At 40.5% G+C, this 22,961-nt stretch overlaps 1 long non-coding RNA gene across 1 annotated transcript in view; it reads right to left on the minus strand.

Annotated features, from left to right (window-relative positions):
• LOC124150920 overlaps positions 1-22,713 on the minus strand; it is an 85,453-nt gene extending 62,740 nt beyond the window's left edge. Inside the window, exon 1 of the long non-coding RNA XR_006863294.2 lies at positions 19,965-22,713. This is a non-coding gene — a long non-coding RNA (uncharacterized LOC124150920). The remainder of the gene's footprint in view (positions 1-19,964) is intronic.
• Between the last annotated feature and the right edge of the window lie 248 nt (positions 22,714-22,961).

The raw sequence follows: 22,961 nt of genomic DNA on the forward strand, positions 1-22,961 counted from the left end.
TGATCCCTAATTTTTATCTTCAGTATATATGAGAGCTGTTGAAAGCAATCTGAAAGGCGGATTGCTGTTATATTTTGTGAAGTGGATAATCTAGTGCTGATAAAGTTAGCTTCGTAAGCCTAAGCCGAAATTCGGGGATCAATCCTGACTATTTACTTGTGACACACATTCTTTGTTTTCCTTAACGTTTCCCCCCCCCCCCCCCCCCCCAAATCACTCACTCTCTCGATCGATCGCCCGCACGCACGCCCTCACTCACTCACTCTCTCGATCGATCGCCGGCACGCACGCCCTCACTCACTCACTCTCTCGATCGATCGCCCGCACGCACGCCCTCACTCACTCACGCAGCGAGCTAGTATATAGGACAACCCAAATGGGGTTAATTATTAATGATATAATCTAGGTTAACCACTGATATATATTGAGACTCACTCATTCACTCACTCAATCAAGCAGCGAGCTAGTATAGAGGACAACCCAAATGGGGTTAATTATTAATGTTATAATCTAGGTTAACCACTGATATTCTGAGAAAGTTCCTACAGTGGAACAACTTCATTCGCCACACTTCTTTGCCTGCATTGATCCCCGAGGATACGTGCGAATCATGCCGCGTGCTCCAGCCCCCCTCATCTGGGACAGCCTGGCCCGGCGTGTGTTGTCCACAGCGTGGATTGGTACAGAGCATGAGGAATTCTACAACACCCAGAGGCAAACATATCAAGAAATCAGAGATTTTCGCTCACCCCTTCATGGAAGAAACGCCACATAATTTGAGTGAAGGGTGAATGAGATAGCTCTACTCTAACAGAAACTGTGGATAAATAGCGTATCCTGATAACGGGGTTTGATGTTTGTAGCTTCTTCTAATTAAGCTCTTTCAGTCTAGATGTAGATTACAGGGAGTGATCTGAGATATTCAGTGTTCTTGCTTACAATCCACCCTCTGTGAATTGAATACTCCTGACTCAAGTGAGTGAATTGAGGTTAACGACGCGTGAACCGTATTTCAGTCACATAACGGCGTTGATGTGGGAGGGATGGCATGCAGGTCGTAAAGGCTTATCACTTTGGCGAGACCCACGTGCACGGGTTCTGACAAACCTAGAAACCGAATCAGGGCGAATATGGGATTCGAACCGAAGATCTAGGTTTGTGGCGCGCCAAAGGGACGCAACTCTGCATATAGAATTTTGTAGTTTCGTTTTTGTATTTTTTGAAAGCAATATTTAGTGTTCCTGATTACCTTTCCAGTTTCAGTTACTAAAAGATGTGTAATAGTTCGAATGAATATGTGTGATACTGGAGTGAGTGAGTGAGTTGGGTTTAACGCCGCTTTTAACAGTATTCCAGTTATATCACGGCGTGTCAGCTTGATGTGGGAGGAAAGCCCGAAGTGATGCAGGTCTCAGACGTTTACCACTTTGGTGAAACCAACGAGCACGGGTATGGGGCTGACAAACCTAGAAACATAATCGGGGTGAACCGGGATTCGAACCCACAATCATAGGTTTCTGGCGTGTCCAGGGCACGCAACACTGCACAGCGAATCGCGGTGCCTTAGACGACTGGGCCACCCGTGCCCCCTTGTGATATTGGAAAAACTCAAATATGTCGAAAACGTTTCCCTTATGTCTCACCGTAATTAAGCTGTAGCATTGCGGTCGAGCCAGAGTGAGTGAGTGAGTGAGTTTGGTTTTACGCTGCTTTTAGCAATATTCCAGCAATATCACGGCCGGGGACACCAGAAATGGGCTTCACACATTGTACCCATGTCGGGATTCGAACCCGGGTTTTCGGCGTGACGAGCGAACGCTTTAACCACTAGGCTACCCGACCGCCCCTAGTCGAGCCAGAAGAATTGTTAATGAGGACACGACGAGCTATCGGAAACATCCTGGAGTATACACTGTATTGTCGATGATTACCATATAATGGATAGTGTTATCGACGCGATGAAGCAAACCGATAAACTTGGTATAACGATCCGATAAATATGCAAATGAAGTCCTGGCAGGAACTACTTATAATCTCCAAACATCGATTCAATGTCTACTTGTTCCATAGAATATTGACTAACGTCCCCAATACGTTTAGATAGGGTTTGATTATGTAGGTGTGGGTGATTATGATTATTCACTTTATGATAAATAGGACGGTTCACTTAAAATGACTGATAGTATTCATACGCGGTTAATAAAGCTACTTCCTCGAGCGAATGACGTCTTAGATATCGATAATCTTAGGAACGACATCAAAATATAAATGATTATTACCTTCGTCTGTTATGTATCGGAAATATCAATATTAGGAAAAATAATTTGGCTCGCATAATGCAAGTTTTATTCCTAATATATTATATTTATCTAAGAGAAACACACTCGGCTAATAATCTCTATTTATGTAATGACATATATACCCTCGACCCATTCGACGTTTCGAAAGTGACGTCTCCAGCTCCAATTCACTTGGCACGGAATTTCTCTGCTCAGGATCTTGATATTATCAACTGGTAATCAAAATACCCTTTCTGAAGGCGAGTTCGGACAAGAGCGGGAAGACGTGGGGGGGGGGGGCGGGGAGACCTCATGCCACATAACGTGCTGGTTGTACTTGTGAAAGTACGCAAAAGTTTAGTTGCATACTGGTGATAACACTGCTTGTTTTAGTCATGACAGAACAGGGTACTTTGATTGGATGTCTCTGGTGGCTTTGTCAGGCTGTGCAGAGTTATGTCCCTTTGACATGCCAGAAACTTATGATCGTGGGTTCAACTCCCGATCATGTTTCTAGGTTTGTCAGCACCTTGCCCATGTTCGTGGGTTTCACCAAAGTGGTAAACGTCTGAGACCTGCATCACTTAGGTCTTTCCTCCGATACTAGGCTGACGCGTGATATAACTGAAATACTGTCCAATACACTGTTGGTGTTAAGCCCAACTCACTCACTCGCTTTTTAACGTCTTGTCATTCGAATCGGCTCAAGACTAAGGAATGATGACGAATGGGTCCAGGGTTTTTATTATAATAGAAATAATGATTCAGAATAATACCCTTGATAATTGAGGATGGCGGCAGAGTACTATGACATACAATCACACATGGTGGCCACCCGATACCCAATAAATCCGCGGCCACGGAAGCAAGGGGATCTTGTGCACTCCATTGCCACTTGTGCTAGAGAACGTCCATTGCCACTACGTAATTACGAACTCAAATCTCCTTTCAAATTGCATTTAATTTACCTTTCAGACAAAAAAATCCAAGATTTAATAAGATAATCATTATATGTGTTTCTGATCGGACGTTTCCATGTTGCAACAGAGGCTTAATGGTACTTTTTGAGTTTCGGAATGAAATAATCGCATATTCGCCCAGACGACCAAACTATTTGCTAAACCTAAACACCACTTCGTCCCATACACTTGCCAACACTATGAGGCCCCAGTCAGAACTGAATTACCCTAAGTTTATATTTAGATAAATTATTATTCCCCCTGATGATAGCCTTGAGGTAATGGGATCTTCCGCCATCATATCAAAGGAATTTACTGAAGTAGCTATCACCTCTACTCCTAATCAGCCTACAAATAAACCGTTCGATGACATTAGGGCTAAATTCATTTTGTATTGAATGTTCGACAAGATTAAACTATACAAATTTGCAGATTAACAAACTTTTCGATGTCATTAGGTCACAGGAAATTGATTATTTGGTCTTCGAATTCTCCCCAAAAGCAAGGATACGAGGGAAGGAATGGGCTTCTTTAAATGAAAACATGAATAATTTGTTTTCTTGATACATTTTCTTGGCAGATGCTAATGTCTCATCAACTGGGAATATCAGTGATTAGAGATTATTGATTTTAGATATTTTCATTCAACTGAGCTTAGGCTGGTATAATTTGACTCTGCGCATTGTTCGTAAGGTAGGTCATTAAGTACGTAATTATAGCTGTATGTACCTGATCAGAAAATTAGCCCCAAAATACAGGTTCGGGGTGATCGGGATGGGTTGCAGATAAATAATGAATTCGTTGCGGACTTCGTTGCGAAAAAATTATGCCTTTTATTCAGCTTGGAGGTTATTTATTACTCGATCCTCGGAAATGTATTTGGAACAGATGGAGTAAGACAAATGTACAAAGTTTATCCAAAGAGCTTAGAAACAGAGTGTCGTCACCCTTGAATGCTGACCGCCTCTAGAGGCTAGAGTGTCTGAGCCTGTCACCCTTGAATGCTGACCGCCTCTAGAGGCTAGAGTGTCTGAGCCTGTCACCCTTGAATGCTGACCGCCTCTAGAGGCTAGAGTGTCTGAGCCTAGAGCGGAAGGTCGGTGGTTCGATCCCCTCCTGGCCGCGTCATACCAAAGGATTTTAAAAGACTGGTCGGCTCGGTGTTAGTATACTGCGTCTGCGGCATAGTATTACAGCGGTCTAGCTTTACAAAACCCGAATTACTCAAGACTAGTCCAAGTACACACACACACTAACACACACTAAAACTAACACACACTAACACAAACCACATGCATGCGCGTCGTTATAAAAGTGCGATAACTTTGAACGCGACGTTAAACTCCATTTAAACCTCTCCACCTCATCCTTGAAAGCTATGACGCCGTCATAAAAAGTTCGGCCTTTTTACCACTACACACAGACACAACTAAGCTGACAAATAAAAAGCAAGAGCAAACTATATTGAATAAAAGGTCATATCTCCATTCGAATGAACCTTCTTCAAATTTGGGATTCCGAAACATTATGCTAATAAAGTATTCATAAGCTGTAAAAAATACAAGATTTTTCCGGACTCCAAATCCCTATAAACCGTCGGATAGCGTTACATGCGTTTTACACTTTATATAGTCTGTCATACAGACCCTGAAACAAGTACCGTATTTGACGTAATAAGCGCCCCGCTATAATAAGCGCCCACGGCGATATTTGCTAACATACTGGCTGGTGAACAATCCCAATTACCCCCCTTCCGATTGATAAATGTACACAAGGCTATTTTTTCGTGCATAATATGTTTGTTATATGCACCCTTAATTATGGGCAATACATTTCTGGAAAAATACATCTGTCGTTTATAAACATTTACAAACCACGAAATTTACGCTCTTTGAACTCTGTTGTTTTTCACCAAAAAAATGTTCTAATAAGAGCCCCCTAATTCTAATTTTGAGAGCGCCCTGGGTGCTTATTATGTCGAATACGGAATATCCAACACAGTCGATAATGTTTGGCAAGTCTAGATTACTGCAGTATCTGAAAATGAAAAGAGTCTCTCGGCCCCTTTTTATTTTATTTCATAGCTATAATTTAACAACAGTTACTGTTTTTCTCTGTAAAATATGTTCATTTCAGAGACTGGATGTTAGTCTACATTTTATACTGAATATTTAGTTAAGGATGTATCTAAGCCTTCTTGGTGTCCCTGGGTGCCTTCAGATGACCCTATGACCTACACACGTTGTAATCTAATAGCTTTACCTTGCGCTAACAACCACATTCAAATCAGTGGTCAGCTGTCTGCGCCTAGTGCTCTGTTTTCTTCAGACGGATTTGCGTGTAATGAATGCCTGTTCTAATTACAGGAACCGATATCGAAAACTCTTAATACCTCCGATAGAAATCGCTTCCTCCCTACCAATTCTGCATGAAGGACAAACATCACTCTAAGCTCTTCACACAACTCTTGAGGTCAAGTCGCTGCACGGAGAATTAACCCCGTGACATTCTCCTGACCAATGGCCGACATATTGATTTTGATAATTCACAGTCACGGTGTGGGGAGTTTGGGAACACAGCCCTTTTACCCCCTGCTGCAAAGGAAGACTGCGTAAACAAGGTTGGGATTTCACTGCGAAAATGAGGAAGTCAACACGAAAAGTACACCATTCGGCCATTAGCGACATGAAGACATCATTCTGAAGCCATTGTGTCCCATACACCGTAGCCACCAAAGTCTTTCATTACAAATCGTTATTTAATCCATGTTACATTTAAAGCCGATAAACGTCCAACAAAAGGTCGCAGCCGGTTTTACAACCAGTTTGTGATACCATGCATCTGAGCGTTTATATTTGAAGCTTACTGTGGCATCGGGCTCATTGAGATATAAAACTCATAATCAGACCTATCGGACCATAAAATCTAAGTCTTACTTTTACATGTAAATTGTGTGAGTGGTGGTTGCTACAAGTAGGGCAGGACATGATTACCCTTTTCGCGGTGTCATCACTGATTTTCTTTGATCCATTCTTATAATTTCCACCGCTATTCTGCCTTTTATGCCCAATGGAATCTGTTTCGGTGGATAACCAAGACTGATTATTCTTTGTCGTTGGCGTTGTATGTTAAAAGGTCTATGTACTGTACACTGTGGCGATTGCTGCAAATGCTGGAGACCAAATGAAACGGCTGGTCAGACTTGGTTCAAGATGTCTCATCGTACCCCGACCGCGTGGATCGTTGGACACAATATCAATCACTAGACACGACTATTTACATACCGAAGTCATACAGCAGGAATATTGCTGAGTGCAGCGGCTTTCAACATCAAAAGAGGTTGTGGTTTGGATTTCAGTTTGACAGTTGAATTTTGGTAAGAAATAGTCAAAAGGTAAAAACTCTAAATGCCTCGTGTCGAGATATCTGGGAAACTATTATCTCTGGTCAAGATCGTAACAGGCATTCGGTCTTTCATTATGAACAGTCCTCCCTGATAATAATCCTATCCTGGTAATAATGCAAGTGGGTTTGTTTTTAAAAAAACAAAAAAACGATCCAATTCCCTGGTTATAATGCCATAGTTTTTTTCAATTCTGACACATTGTCAATATAGTTAATCTTTTGGGGATGGTGCCCTCAACAAACTAATTGCATTGATCTCAGTTGTTTCCACAGCTAATCCTCACGCAGAGAATCGTTCACTTTCTTAAAAGAACAATTTTGAAAGAAATTAGTTTGATGTTAATAATAATATCCTTTTCTACAAGCTTAAAAATACTCAGTCTGTCATTTCCCAATTCTATATAATGTCTTTTTATCATTTCAGAAAGGTCTGTTTTTCACCTCCCTGGTTATAATGCCATAGTTTCCGTTGGACGAAAGCGGGCATTATAAGCAGGGATGACTGTACATTGTCGACGCAATATTGGCTGCAGCATAACTCACACTGAAACACAGACCATCTGCAACGGCCTCTGTAACAATGATCGCCTTTCAAAATCGCCTCCAGGCTCATTCCAAAATCAGGTTAACCACTTACACCTAGCCTTGAAAGACTTTAAATTTCAATTGACTAAAAACATTGTGTGCTGACAAAACACTGAAATCCATGAATGCCCTACGGAGCTTCGTTTATGTTGTTTTTCTAACCAATAGACGCTCAAAAAGCACTTATACTCATTAACCTACTTTACACCATAATAATGAAGCGCCAAGGGCATTCATGGAATGGAATGTGGAGCGTTATAATTATCTATTTGTTTGTTTGTTGTTTAACGCCGCACTCAGCAATATTCCAGCTATATGACGGCGGTCTGTAAATAATCGAGTCTGGACCAGACATTCCAGTGATTGACATCATGAGCATCGATCCACGCAATTGGGATCGATTACATGCATCAACCAAATCAGCGAGCCTGACCACCCGATCCCGTTAGTCGCCTCTTACGACCATCATGGTCGCCTGTTACAGCAAGCATGGGTTGCTGAAGACCTTTTCGACCCCGGATCTTACGGGTCAGGCGCATTATGTAAGAACTTATTATTACAAACAGGTGACTGATACCTAGGAGGCAACAAAGCCTTAGTCTGAGTTGTTATGCTGTGGTCAGCATCATGTGTGATATTTTTCAATCAGTGATCTAATGATTGCGACGACATCGACTACGACCTGCGCCAATAGAACGCTGTCCCCCGAGCTCTCCTCCAGGTTACCTCTACCGATATAGACTAAAACACAACATCGAAATAACAGAAATAAAAAATTGATGAAGGCTGGTTTTGATTTTCCTGCTGGCGACGTATTTCAATTATGAAGCCTCGGGAAGCTTCTTTAAATAGTGGCCTTCCTGGCACGAGAATTACTTTATTGATATATTCCCAGTGTTGTCAACTTGGCATCTCGTCTCCAGTGTCTCTTCAATCCAATTTGAATTGGACTTTACTGAATGAGACCTTTCCTCCGCCGCACGGTTTTCTATTACAAGTTTAGCGTAACTGCCAATGGCATAGTTCGACATTGAGTAACGGTGATTGTTGACTCTTTGATACGCGTCAGATTTGAATTGATTGAGAGACGTAATTAAAGTCGATTTGATTAGTAAGACACGCCGTGTACTGTAAAAACAATCGATTTTATGGTGTTTTTTATGTCACGTCGACTCGCGACAGAATTTTATTATGTGTAAATGTTGTTTGTTGGTTTTTACATGATTTTAGTTTTATGTTTTTCTGTAATAAAAACTTGTATCAACGTTTAAGGTTTCAGTCAAGATACAGGGCCGTTTGACAAAGCTATGGTGGCGCTGACTGCCACAACTTACAAACTTTATCATTGGCTTAGGGCATTCGAAGCGCTACCTTCGCTTTGTGCAGTGGGATCCATCAACGTCACTTTGTGACGACTTCGTCGACGACTAAATAGAAGACGTTCATATCTGCTACAGCGCCTACGCCCACATGAACTGTAACCTTTCTACCATAATTGCCACACCGAAATAGCCACATCGCTTGCGCAAATAGAGCTATATATGTTCATACACAGTACGCGAAGTCACTGTAATCGCCTCTTGTTGTCTGAAACTTGGTTATCTCGAAATATTGGACGAGAGACGCCGATTGTTTTTTGTTCAGATCACGTGTTCGGATGTATGCCCCGGCAAGTATTCAACTTATTGACGAACTTGTTGAGCAAAATATGAAACTTACCTCAACACCACAATTAAAACATGTGTTAAAGGAATCAAAAGAACATTTTAGTAGGACTGGCTGTCGATATAGATTATAGATAACGATAATCGCTGACTAAATATCGATCAATTATCGATAAATATCGGAGACGTAACTTTAAGCAAATATGCAAGCAAGTACCGAAAGAAATCAATATATTTCACGCTACTGGTGGGCAGTGACACATTTATACATAGATTACTTTGTGGACATTTGAGATATAACAAAAACAGTTGCTTTCCGTCTTCGACAATTTGCATTATTGACAATAACAAGTCTGTTTCGGCAAATCTAAACTTTATTTCATCACAATAGTTTACATAAGTTATTATAGATTACAACTATTTCATGTCGATAATCTTTCATATTTCTTCTCATCGACTATTATTCCTGTTGTCGATCTTTTTCGCCAGCTCTACTTTTTAGTATCACCGAAGGAAAACAGCGTGAGATGGTCAATGGGTTTACGGATTCTTGGGTACTCATTCCACTGTGACAGATCAGATCGTATTTTGTCAGGGTTCAACGAGTAAGCTAGATAACTACTTTGAAACGTATTTAGAAAGCACAATAAAATGTATTATTAGAATTGTATATTGGCAGTAGCTAATTACATGTAGAAGGGCGAATATACCCTGAGCGAAGTCTTACAGTGACATGTACTCGTAAGTAACTGACTCTGAAAGAGACACCCGGTTGATCGGTATGAGCAACGATCCACACCCCCAGAGTACAATGACACGAAATCAGGTGAGGTGAAATGTAGTTTAACGTCGCGTCCAAGATTATTGCGCTTATATAGCGACGTGCATGCAAGTGTGTGTGTTTGTGTGTGGCTGCTTGTACTAGTCCGGACTGATGACGATTTATAGTGCTAGCACACTGAGATACCATGCCGCAGTTTAACATGAATACCCCACTCAGACATAGTATACCGACTCAGAGCCGACCAGTCCTTGTTTTAGCCCCTTAATGTCGAGCGCCAGACAGGGTAACAACAAGTACCATATTTTAAAGTCTTTTGGTTAGACGCGGCCGGGGATCGAACCCCGGATCTTCCACTCTCTCGCTCTACCACTAGACCACGGAGGCGGTCGACACGCAATAAACCAAGACACCGAGTCTGACCATACGATCCATTAAGACGACAGGTATACGTTGCTGGGGATTTATTCTAACCTGGATTCTGCAAGGTTGGTTGGTTTGCTGTTTAACGCCGCACTCAGCAATATTCCAGCTATATGACGGCGGTCTGTAAATAATCGAGTCTGGACCAGACAATCCAGTGATTGACATCATGAGCATCGATCCACGCAATTGGGATCGATTACATGCTTCATCCAAGTCAGCGAGCCTGACCACCCGATCCCATTAGTCGTCTCCTACGACAAGCATAGTCGCCTTTTACGCCAAATATGGGTTGCTGAAGACCATTCCACCCCGGATCTTCACGGGTCGTATTCCACAAGGAGGCTTGATACAAATAGCTTTGTTCTTAATTGGCAGTAGTTAAAAATCAAACTTCACTCGTTTGTAAACTCAAAACCTCAACGCCACAATACAATAGAGAGCTGTTTGGCACCATCGAGAGCTGCCCAAGGATGACTACAACGGCGAATCTTAGATTGGGAGTGATTGGCTAATCGTGCACAGCATGCGACACGTAAGACCATTGCCACCAACTCTCTACCCCCATCTTGCCTCGAACCTTTGTCAATAAATACACCCGCGTCTAGAATATTCACAATATTTTCAATGTAATGTCATGTAAGCATATAGCCTTGTGTAATTACCTTTTATAAATAATAAATGTGAGCAACAAAACTAGCTGTTCGAACGTGAAAAAACATCACAACACGATCCTCTTCTGGGCAGAGTCAGGCTTGGATAAATGTCAGAATGTGGCCCTTGTTACCTCGCGACCCGATCGGATAGTCTACACGCCTGGTACTATTTTGACATAGCATATGGGGGTCTGTATAAACAATGTGGTATGCTCAAATTGCCAGGAGCGATGGAACAACCACCAGGCAATGCTAACCTTCATTACTGATAAAAAATAGGTCACTGGTACTTCACTGGAAACCTGACATCAAACGGTTAGGGCTATATATTCGTGAACTCCATCTACACGCTGAGCCAGAATAAACAATCACTATATTAAAACTGATATAATATACATGTTGTGTTATTATCCATAATTTTAAAAATAGGTTGGAACAAATAAGGAATTCCTAGCTATACACATGGGGATGTTGAGTATTATATAACCATGAGGTCTTCCCTTGGTATCTTTTTCAAAATTATGCTCAATCTCGGTTACAAATATAAGTTGGCAACGATTTGTTTGTCCGGACCAGCGGCTAATTATATATAATAGCGTCTTAAATCATTCATGAAACTGTGGACACACAACAACATCAGTGAAATGTGGCAGTATTTTCTTATCCATTTCGCGAACACCTGGTGTCATCACTGATTTCATCAGTGACCAATTCATATAGTTTTCTTCACTATCTAACCTTTCACGCCAAATGAAATAAGTTTCGGAAGATGTGGACACTGGCTATTCTCTGTCGTTGACGTTTATACTTAACAACTGAAGGTAAAACTGATGGATTGCTAAGGCCGAAATCATCATGATCTGAGAAATACTCCAACAGTTGTTTTCAATTCCAGCAGTAGTAACAGAAACCATTTCTTGACGAGTTAATAAATCATGCTCAAAGAGCAAGTAGATCATTGTTGTAATACCCATCAACTGCAAAGGGCGCTAAATGCGTTAGATAACATCGCGCGAGTAACAGCCATTCAAATAAATTACGGATTTCCGGAAGATACGCATAAATAACAAGAGTTATTTTCTCTCTATATGTTCTGGTGGTGCCCAATTAGCGTGGAAGAAGCAAGGCAAGGGGCACACTCTCTGTGGGTCAGGCTTAATGAGGGAACAGCCGAAGTAGACTGGAATGCAACATCATATACGCCAACACGTCTAGCGTATCAAATACTTTTAGCGTTTCTTGTAAAAGGTCCCTGATTTAGGAACACAGAAAAATTCTAGCGTTTGCTTGACATTTTACTACATTTTTTGTTTGGTTTGATGAAATATCGAGTATGTTAAGAATGTTCATTGAGGAGATTTTCAGGACTCAACATTTTATTGCTCAACACTTTTCATACGAATTGATAAATTTCGTATTTTTATAAATCTAAATGTTATGTTGGAGAGTTTCGGCATTAACTGTCTGGCAAAGCTTTGCAGATGTGTTTTTTATAATAAAAATGGCCAATAGTTTGTGTTCATAATTATTTGGCACAATTACCTTTTCACAAGTACAACAGTACAGCAACAGTACTACAACAGCTATGAACAGTTATCCACAAGGAAATATTTTTTATCATTACACTTCAAATCCAGCAAAGTGCGGATGATTAAAACACGTGCAGCATGATAGGTCAAGACATGTGGGTAATACACTTCAAATAGTCTACACGTTAAAGAATTTGTCGGAACGGTAAAGTTATAAATTCTTAAAAGATATAACGAGTTTGTGTCAATTTCATCTAAATCAGATCTTAGCGCTCGATACCGCTACACCAAGCCGCGGGTACCGGTCGGAGTTCTTAGACCAGACTTTGTGTTCGAGGTACAGATTTTTCAGCATGTTAACTTAGAAATACTGATCAAAGGCAATGTTTATTAACCACTTGACAAACTCTAACACACTGCTTTTGTGTCCGTAAATTTCCGGTGGTTTGAACATCTCTTGTTTACGGGGAGTGAGGAGGCGGGTTGATGTGAGGTTGCTCTTAAGTAGCCAGAAGTAGAACTATATTTACCCTAAATCACTGAAAGGTAATCCCGATAAATTCAAGTCCCGCATATGCACAACATGATTCTGTAATCAGAAGGCGAGGGGGATAAGAACCACTCCAAGATGTACGTCAGGCCGCTGACCTTTCGTTGTCTGAGATCCTGCGTTCTCCTACCATTCATTGCAAACAGGTTGTCGTGGGGGCCAGTCACCGAAACCAGAATCTCAATAATCACATTTATCGATGATGACGGATAAATTTTCAGGAGGCCTAATGAAGTCGTGTTGGATTAACATTAGGCGGAGAATGTGTTAAGTGTTCTTGATAGAGTATAACATGGTTATCTCGCTCTCCCGTCCATCCAACAAGTGTACTCTCGGATGTATCTATATACGCAGCACAACATGAGCTGAGGTAGATACCATGTTAATATCTCATAGGACAGCAGCCGCGACCAGTGTTTTATATTACGTTATATATATATGTATTAGAATATATCACTAAGGTTTTCCGTTGTTCTTGGATTGGCAGACTAGAAGTCGTTTAAATAGATAGCATAAATATCATTATCATGTTTTGAATAGACGTCCTATCCAGCATTGATGTACAAATATGCGTTCACGATTAAATCTTGAATACCAACTTCGGCATCTGTAGCGACATCGATGGCAATGCTTTCAAGTAGCAGGGAATATCTACCACTGTGAGATTATTTTGCCAACTATTAGCGACAAGCAATAAATCAGTTTGTATTTTCAAAACATGTATTAAGGAGCAATGAACATTTTATTCTCTGAATTTCAACGTGATTTCGTTTTTTGGGGGAAACTGAATAATTTTAACATCATCTCTTGCTGAATTTAATATCCCAGTGTCACACATCAATATTAATCGTTTCTTGGTATATTATTTTCCTCTTCTGAAAAAATCTTTCTTCTCCACATATGCTATCAATTCGGTTTGTGAGGCAACTCATGAAAAAAACTGTGATGATCTGGTTCTGAGGAGACAACCATTTCCTATTTACTGCATCCTTTCTGAAATGTCTTACCCTGAGATATATGACGATATCTTGCTTTCATTGTCTCACTCTACAGCATTGAACATTGACATTGACTGCTCTGTGATGGTCTGGTTCTGAGGAGACAACCAATTCCTATTTACTGTATCCTTTCTGAAATGCCTTACTCTGAGATATATGACGATATCTTGCTTTCATTGTCTCACTCTACAGCATTGACCATTGACATTGACATTGACATTGACTGCTCTGTGATGATCTGGTTTCTGAGGAGAAAACCATTTCCTTTTACTGTATCCTTTCTGAAATGTCATACTCTGAGATATATTACTTGTTCTATTTTAAAATGTCTATCTCTGAGATATTTGACTGTATCTTGTTTGAAGTGTCACCGTTTGAACTATCTTTCACTGTATAATGTTGGCGTGTTTAAATCTTAAGACATCGTTCTTAAACACTATCGTTTAGTTAAACTGTGTTACAGTAAGGTACGCGATTGCATAATGTTGGTGTGTCTTACACTAAGGTATATTACTGCATACTATTTGAAGTCTATTACCCTCTTTTTGACTTTCCATGTACAGTAAACTACGGTTATAACGAACTCAAAGGGACTACTAATTTTAGTTCGTTATAACCGTAATTCGTTATAAGCATATATACAGCATAACTACAGCAAATAGTCGGGACTAAAAGGTTGGTCCGTTATATCCGTCAGTTCGTTATAAGCGTGTTCGTTATAACCGTAGTTTACTGTATGTGTTTTAATCTTACATACGTTGTTTAATTTATAATGCACGTACTCTAAGATACTTCAGTGTATATATTGTCTTAAATACCTTACTCTGAAACATTTCTGGTATGCAAGTTTACACTTTCTAAATGTCGATAAAATACCCGCACCTCCTAAAAAAGAAAACGCACACTTCATCTGACTTCACGGCAAACACACGTAACCCATCTCTGAAATTAGAGGCTAACCTGCGCCCCCTCTCCACGGCAGCATATATAACACATTGTGAAACGTACATGTGGAGCCGTAATAGGCAGGTGCGCGTTGCATACCGGCATGACATGCATAGACTGTATTACAGAGCAGAGGAGAGCCACCTGTAGCCGAGACAGGGTCTAGACATCGGGGGCCTCGGTAGGGGAAGTAGATACGCTAAGAAGGAGCTGATTTAAAGGATGAAGACCATTGGTCAAGTGTTGGATGGGGCCTACTTGGTCGAGAGGCTTCTTGAGGGCGTTTGGTAACAAACGCTAAGGTTTTATGCAAATTGTGTCAGTAGCGAATGGTACCCACAGAGCAGGTCATGCTTACCCTTTTCGCGAACACCTGGTGTCTTCGCTGATTTTCAGTGAAACATTCATGTAATTTTCATTTGCCATTTCTTGCCGAGTGGAATCTATTTCGGCGGATAATCTAGATTGGTTGTTCTCTGATATTTACGGGGTTTTTTTAGCTATAATGAACGTACTGCCTATATCAAGGAGGCATGCCCTGTGGTATTATTTCATTAAGTAATCAAGTTTGGCTGTCTAAAGATCGCATAGTTACCACAGTTCGGAACTGAAATATTTCCCATACTATTCAGTGAGTGGGTCGGTAGGGTTAGCCAAGAGTATTTCAGTCTTAACGGCGTGTCAATTTGATGTGGGAGGAAATTCCAGAGTGATTCAGGTCTTAGTGTTTTACCACTTTGGTGAAGTGTGAGCACCGGTATGGTGCTGACAAGCCGAGAATCATTATCAGGGCCAATATGGGAATCGAACCCAATAATTGCTATAGGTTTGCCGTCTGGGTCACCCGTGTCACAATTTACAAGGGGAAAGGTCTTCGTACGAAAACTCGTATTCTTATCCTGTACAATATGCAGTTGATAAACGTTTCGAGTTATCCGGAATTGGAGACAAAAGGAGTGCCAACAGACACTGTCCCAATAAGTATTCTGCCCGTATCACAATATTTCACCGTCTTTAACCATATATCGAATTAATGATGTTCGCGTTACCATGATTCCACAATGTTTACTATAAAGAGAGACGATAGTGTTACAGCTTTAACATATACTACTCAAAAGGAGTTAAATAAAAGCGACAGAACTCTTTCCATATTCATGAGAAGTCTTGGCTAAATAGTAGAGTCGATTGTACCATGCTGACTATATCATGAACACGTATTTATTAATCACTATCAAATAGTGATGATACCATATGTCCGCGAACAGAACACGCGATATTTTCATATGACTATGATTAATATGTCATGCCATGAAAGATTAACTATAGTCATGTGGAAAAAATCGGGTGTTCTTTGACTGAGTGTGTATATAATGAGTAGTGTATAATTGTTTTATTTCGTGTGTGTTATAAATAACCTGTAATGTCTCAATAATGACAGAGTCTAGTGAATCAGGAGTGTATATATTCCGATTGCTTGTAATTAACTACAGCTAAACGCCTGTCAAAGGGATGCCAGATCTTTATTTACAGCGAAGCTGATACTGACGACTATGAACGTCACCCATTTCTCAACCTAATCTGATGGCCTGGTGAGATACGTGTCAGTGGAGCAAAGACCCCAATGTTAACGTGGAAGCAAGTGTGATGTATTTAGTGCCTCTGCCAGGTGCTGACGGCTGCTCACATACATCTTCTGTAATAGTCGAAATCATTTCTTCGCTGAAACTGTCCGATTCCACTGCCGCTTCCAAGTACTGACATGCGGACCGCTGGGCATAGACTTACACAAATCTCTAAGGCAATAATTGTTAAGTAAACTACGTTTATAACGAACACGCTTATAACGAACTGACGGATAGAGCGAACTTACTTTTTTGTCCATACTATTTACTGTATGCTGTATATATGCTTCTAACGAACTACGGTTATAACGAACTAAAATTAGTGGTCTCTTTGAGTTCGTTATATCCGTAGTTTACTGTAGTTTAAATCATAATTTCTAGATTATATAAATAATAAGATCAATATGTCCCTGTAAGAGACTGGAGTCCTGTCCACAAATCTAGACTTGCCTATTAGGAGGACAGCATTACTACACATTCATGGACTTTTCTTTCAGTACAGTTTTGGAGCAAGGCTACGCTTGGTACAGGATGGTGGACTCCTGTGTAATGGTGGTGTTTAAGAGATTATGTCTAATTTGGTTTTAATTTGATTATAATTCGATTTTAATTACAATAAAATGATCTCTGCATCATAGTAAATTTATGTTCCGATTATGCTGGAGGTTTAAGTTCTGGGGTTTGGGGAAAATGTATTACCGCTTACCTCTATTAGGTGTGACGTACAGTAAAACATTGTTAAGACGAAACGTTGATCTTAGACCATAGTTCTAATATTAGAACCACTGTGCTGATATTAGACCATTAGGGCTGATACTAGATCATACAGCATATATTAGACCATAGTGCTGATAATAGACCACAGTTCTAATATTAGAACCACCGTGCTGATATTAGACCATTTGGTCTGATACTAGATCACATAACATATATTAGACCATAGTGCTGATATAAGACCATAGTGCGAATCTAAGTACATACTGTGCTCATCTAAGTGCTGATCTTGGACCATAATGCTAATATAGTGATGATATTAGACCACAGTGTTGACATTAGAACATAGTGCTGATATGGGACCATCTAGGGCTGATATTAGACCTCAGTGCGGATATTAGACCATAGAACTGACATTAGACTGATGCTCATATTAGATCATACATCAAATATTAGAACATAGTGCTGGTATTAGACCATAGTGTTGATATTAGACCATAGTGCTGATATTAGACCATAGTGATGATATTAGACAATAGTGATGATATTAGACCATAGTGCTGATATTAGACCATAGTGATGATATTAGACCATAGTGATGATATTAGACCATACTTGTTGATGGGACTAAAGTGAACTGACTTGGTGAAGAGCTGATTATAAGGGTTACATAATCAAAAATGTTTTTTCTCTAGCGAAGACGATCTATATCTTACAACAAAGGGTTGGACGATAGGTCAGAAAATTAAAGTGAGTGGGTATGGTTTTACGCCGCAATATTCCAGCAATATCACGACGGGGAACACCAGAAATGGGTTCACGCATTGTACCCATGTCGGGAATCGAACCCGGGTCTTCGGGGTAACGAGCGCGCGCTTTAACCACTAGGCTACCTGACCGCCCCCTGAAACTTAAAGGAGAATTGCAAAGAAGTTACTGTACCTCATAGACAGTAAACGTCACATTGATGTAAATGGTGCAACCAAAAAATGAAATGATGTGTAGTTTGCTATAATAATTTATATTATCACAAATATGTAACTCTGTGGGTTTACACAAACTGTAACATAAAACGTTGACACCAGAGAATAATCCGCTTCGATTATCTGCCGAAAACAGGAAATCCATGGGGCGTTTAAGGCAACATGATGATGAAAATTGTATGAATGGATCACTAAAAATCAGTGATGACACCAGGTGTTCGCGATAAAGGTAAGCAGGTCCCGTCCCACTGGTACTGTTTTTCCTTGTGTGTAGGCATTGATAACAATATTTTTTGAAAATTACAGAAAAAAGGATCCATTTTTAGAACACCTCTTTAACACCTGGTTAGCAGCAAAATTCCATCCAAGATAACACTTTTTACTGCAGTGTTCCAAAATCAACTTAATAATACATCTTTTCCGCTCTAGTGTTGATAGCCCTGCACATATATACGTACATGTGTATCGCATCTGTCTGATAAGGAAATATGCTTTACATATCTTTCCAGAATCATTTCCAAGAGTACTTTCAAACTCTGGCTTCTAACGCTACACTGATACCCAGTGCAACTCACGACTGTGGTGATAGAGATAAGGGACTCACTTCGGCACATCATCTCGCTAGTCATAAAGTTCATGGTCTATCTGCATACGTCTTATCATAATAGGGCTGTCTTATCATAAATTGGCCTTCTTCGACACAGTAGAAAAAAATCCATTTGATCCGAAGTTAGGTTTTAAAGGTTAAAGTTGATTCACGTGATCCTTAGAATGAAGCTTGTTAGAGGTACGATTTATCACACACCCAACAAGGCATAATGGCAGTTTATAACTTTATGAAAGGACATGACACGAAACACAGTGGTCACGTACAGATTATTATATCATAACTGACTGAATTAGAGCATACTAAATTATAATCTTGTCAATAAGAACACGTAATCGAGGTGAATCTATTTTTAAAATGGAATGATGGAACAAACAATGCTGATCTATTGACAAAATAATAAACATCATTGATATGGATTACAGTTTATAACCTTTAACTTAGGATAAATCCTCTTCTTTTAATGCTGATATATCATTTCCTCAATAAGGGAAACATGTTTTCTGAGTGATAAAAATTATATAGCGTAACGCTAACGTCATAAGCTGTGAAGCAATGCAACGGACGTAACATCGGAATGCGGAGGAGAAAACATTGAGATCAACCACGTGCCAGTTACAGAATGATAATTCAATTCCTCCTGACTTTTTATATACCGAATCTCTTGGAAATGCCATAATATATCAGTGAGAGCGAACGGCGCCTTAAGACCAGGGCATGCATACCAACACAACAAGCCAATATAGCAAAAGGAAAAGATGGCAGAGTGCCTTTGATGATATATTTCTTGATTTAATACATATATCGTTATCTCGTTTGGAAACGATATCTTGCAGTTATGCATAAAAAATATATCTTTATGGCTTCGTGCTATCGGTGATTGAGCTGTAGAATTTACGTGGTCAAAGGATCGTGTTGGGTGTTATGCAACACATCCGTGCTATAATCCTCTGGGATATTATGTCAGTCTTTCATCACGGCAAAGTGAAGCACGACGCTTATTTGCTCGCAACAATTACTCAAATTACTGGCTCAGTTTCAACGAAGTACAATTTTCAGTTGCGAAGGTAATTTGTTCAAAAGGAACATCACCTAGCCTGCTGGAGTGAGAAAATTGTGGGCAATATTATCGATTGGCGGCCATGAGTTTGTATTGTTCATATAATCTAATAATAAATACGCTTCTGTCGCGCGGAAGGTCAAAACAGGAGATATGGTTTATTCATGATTTCAGACACGTGCTTAAATATTAGAATATACTCACCTAAGTCGTCGATATTTTTCGACATGTTGAGAGATACTCCTATCAAAACGACGCTGAACAGAAGCAGGACAAAGGAGACTATGGCCACGGCACGTGCGACACGCTTCCTCTGAATCGTAGCCGGATCATCTTCCAGCTTAGCGTTCGTGACTGACACATTGACAGTTGTCGTCTGCTCGATGACGTCATCCTCGTTTTCGATATGACATGACAAAATCTCAATTCCGTCATCTTCGGTTGTTGTCATAGCGTCACGAGCGCCCCGAGGTGTGAGCTGGAGCCGCTCGCGATGCTCCTCGGACGAGTGGGCCAGAGGGATGGCGATGTCACTGGGTACACAAATTTTGGAACGCTAAGAGCCACCCATTATTAATGCCAACACAAAACAGTATCCACGCTAAGCATCCACTGACTGTAATCGTTGATAGCACCACATACTCTTAACACATACCAGCAGTTTCAATTCGATCACGGAACTCTATACACGTCCTTCCCAGGACTATCACACCTGTAAAAAACTCTGGTCAATGAACCACACCACTCCCAGAACCGTTCCTCTCTAAGCCAATCTAGCCCCACGTGGCCACGTTTACCAGGTGTTCTCTATTGACGCCCCCTGCTACAGATTCCCAAATACTCGATCTCAAATCTTTTTATCCTCAAGCAATGCAAACTCTGTATGGAGCTAAAGGTGAAGGTTCCGATTTGTAAGTACTTTACACACTTGAATCAAACACGTATATCCCAATGCGTTTTACAACCAATGGGAGTTTTTACATTAAAAAAACCCGTTAGCTGGTGTTTCTCTTCCTTGAGTCTATCGCTTCCGCCACGGAACGGTATTATTCAGTTATAGGCAAGAAGAGGAAACAACAGAAAGCACAGCTCTAAACACTTGAAGTGCATGCGTATATCGTACGTCGTTTTGAAGAGACTCTGCCGCAAGGCGCGAAACAAACCAGTGCAAGTCTTCACGTCATTAAGATGTTTGCACTATGTACAGATCGAAATTCCAAACACACTTAAGCCAGACGGTAAGGTTACTTCTACCGCTACAGCCCTTGATAAATTCTTCCCAATGGAAAGTCCCAGACGTTCAGTCCATGCCAACTGCTTTCTCTTCGTCCAGTAATACGACCCTTCTTTGATAAAATTAACTTCTTTGACGGAGAGTGGTATTTTGGAAAGGGGAGACGCCCAGGGTTGCTTCTCTTCTAAGTTAGGATTTTAGAGTTCTTATCTTGGACCTCTGTGCCGAAGGAGAAGCTATCAGGCATTGCTTATACCACGAGGATACCTGACAGGTAGCAACTCGATCAGGGCCAATCGTACTATACGCTAGTCACCAACACAGTTCAGGGTAGAGCGGAGATGTGTGGAAACGGCGGAGTTATCCAAACACACAGGAACACAGCATTAATTGATTGGAAGATTCTATATTACATTATTCATAACATTCATTCACAGGAATATATAGAATCTATTAGTGTGAAGGAAAAGTTATATTTGTTTGAGAAGCCTTTTTTGGATCAGGAGCTACGTGGACGCGTACAGCGATGTCAAATATTTACCTTTTGGAATCGACGAAATGCTAGTGTCAATGTAAACAGTTTGCTAACGTCGGTGTTTTCCTGGACTGTTCAAGCAGAAAAAAAATATTATCTAGATTAACGGTTAAGTATCTCTAATTGAAAATTCAATAATTTCTTGTTTTCAGAAGCATCAGTAATTCTCGCGTAATGTACACATAGTAAAAGCTTTTTGATCTTGATAGTTATTGGAAATTGCGAATTTTTGTTTCAGTTACCTTAACTGTTTATTGACTGTTCATCATGAAATTAATGGCAAGTTTAACAATAGTTTGCCTTACATTTTCATCCAAAAACATAGAGTCATACATCATGCGTTATGAAGCAGTGTGGCATTCAAATATGGGAAATTGAAATTGATCTGGTGCATTTAAATACATGCAATATCATTTATCAGTTTAACAATTATAGACTTTTCATTGAAAGAACTCAAAGGTATGCTTTTATAGATATCTGACAAGAATCCCAGAATTGGTTATAAATGGAAACATAAAAAATGCGATATACCCCTCAACCATCCTATATTATCCGCATCAATACTTTCCTGTCGTTTGAAAACTAAGCACCGCCTATGTTAACGTTGGACCAATAGGAATCCCAGCTGACCGTGCTTCCGAACTCCAAATTATTACATCAAACTCTGAAGCTGTAATCCGGGACAGTACTTTCCACAAGTGTCTATCTAACCAGCGTTGTCAATGCAGTGGGTGTCTATTGTCAAGGAACCACATGCCTCACGGTACACAGAGAAAAGCATATCCAATTCAGGGTAATTTTTGTAGTCATCTCGGGGGACAGTTGATCTTCATCAATGGGTACAGGTGTGTCTCGGCCAGTAGAGGAGACGCTGGAGCACATGAAAGTCGGGAGACTAGCCCGTGGGGCCGTGCTTCATGTTTACTTGTGTTAACGTGGTACTCTTGCTATGCTTCCACTCATCAATCACAACTTAAACTGCCTCGCCGTGCATCCCACCGCAAGATGCTGCTCGGGGCATTCTAGCTGGCCGCCACGAGCGCACGCCGACAGATCGATCTTCCCCCGGATCGATTAAAATGACGTCTGCCGCAGTAGATGTAGATGTTCAGGCTGACGAGTTGGGCTGTTCCCTCTCATTTATGTCCATATATAGACCAACAGATTAGTGTCTGATCTGTAGAAATAGCTGAAAGGTGTGCTTGAGTGTACTGCTCTGAAATGAATGAAGAGCAGTCACTGTGTTTGAAAGAAATGAATATTCAGTGGTGTTAGGGGGTTATAGTTGTGTGATATACTGAGCCTTGAATTACTGTATGGAGCTTTGACGGTTTTCGGAATCCGTTTTTGCGAGGTAGGATAAGGAAGATGTCTATACAATATCATGTGAAGTTCAAATGGAATCACCCAACACGGGCCATAACCGCTATTG

The sequence above is a fragment of the Haliotis rufescens genome, unplaced genomic scaffold (genome assembly GCF_023055435.1).
Source record: "Haliotis rufescens isolate VD_foot unplaced genomic scaffold, xgHalRufe1.0.p SCAF_4, whole genome shotgun sequence".
In the NCBI taxonomy this organism is placed as follows: Eukaryota; Metazoa; Mollusca; class Gastropoda; order Lepetellida; family Haliotidae; genus Haliotis; species Haliotis rufescens.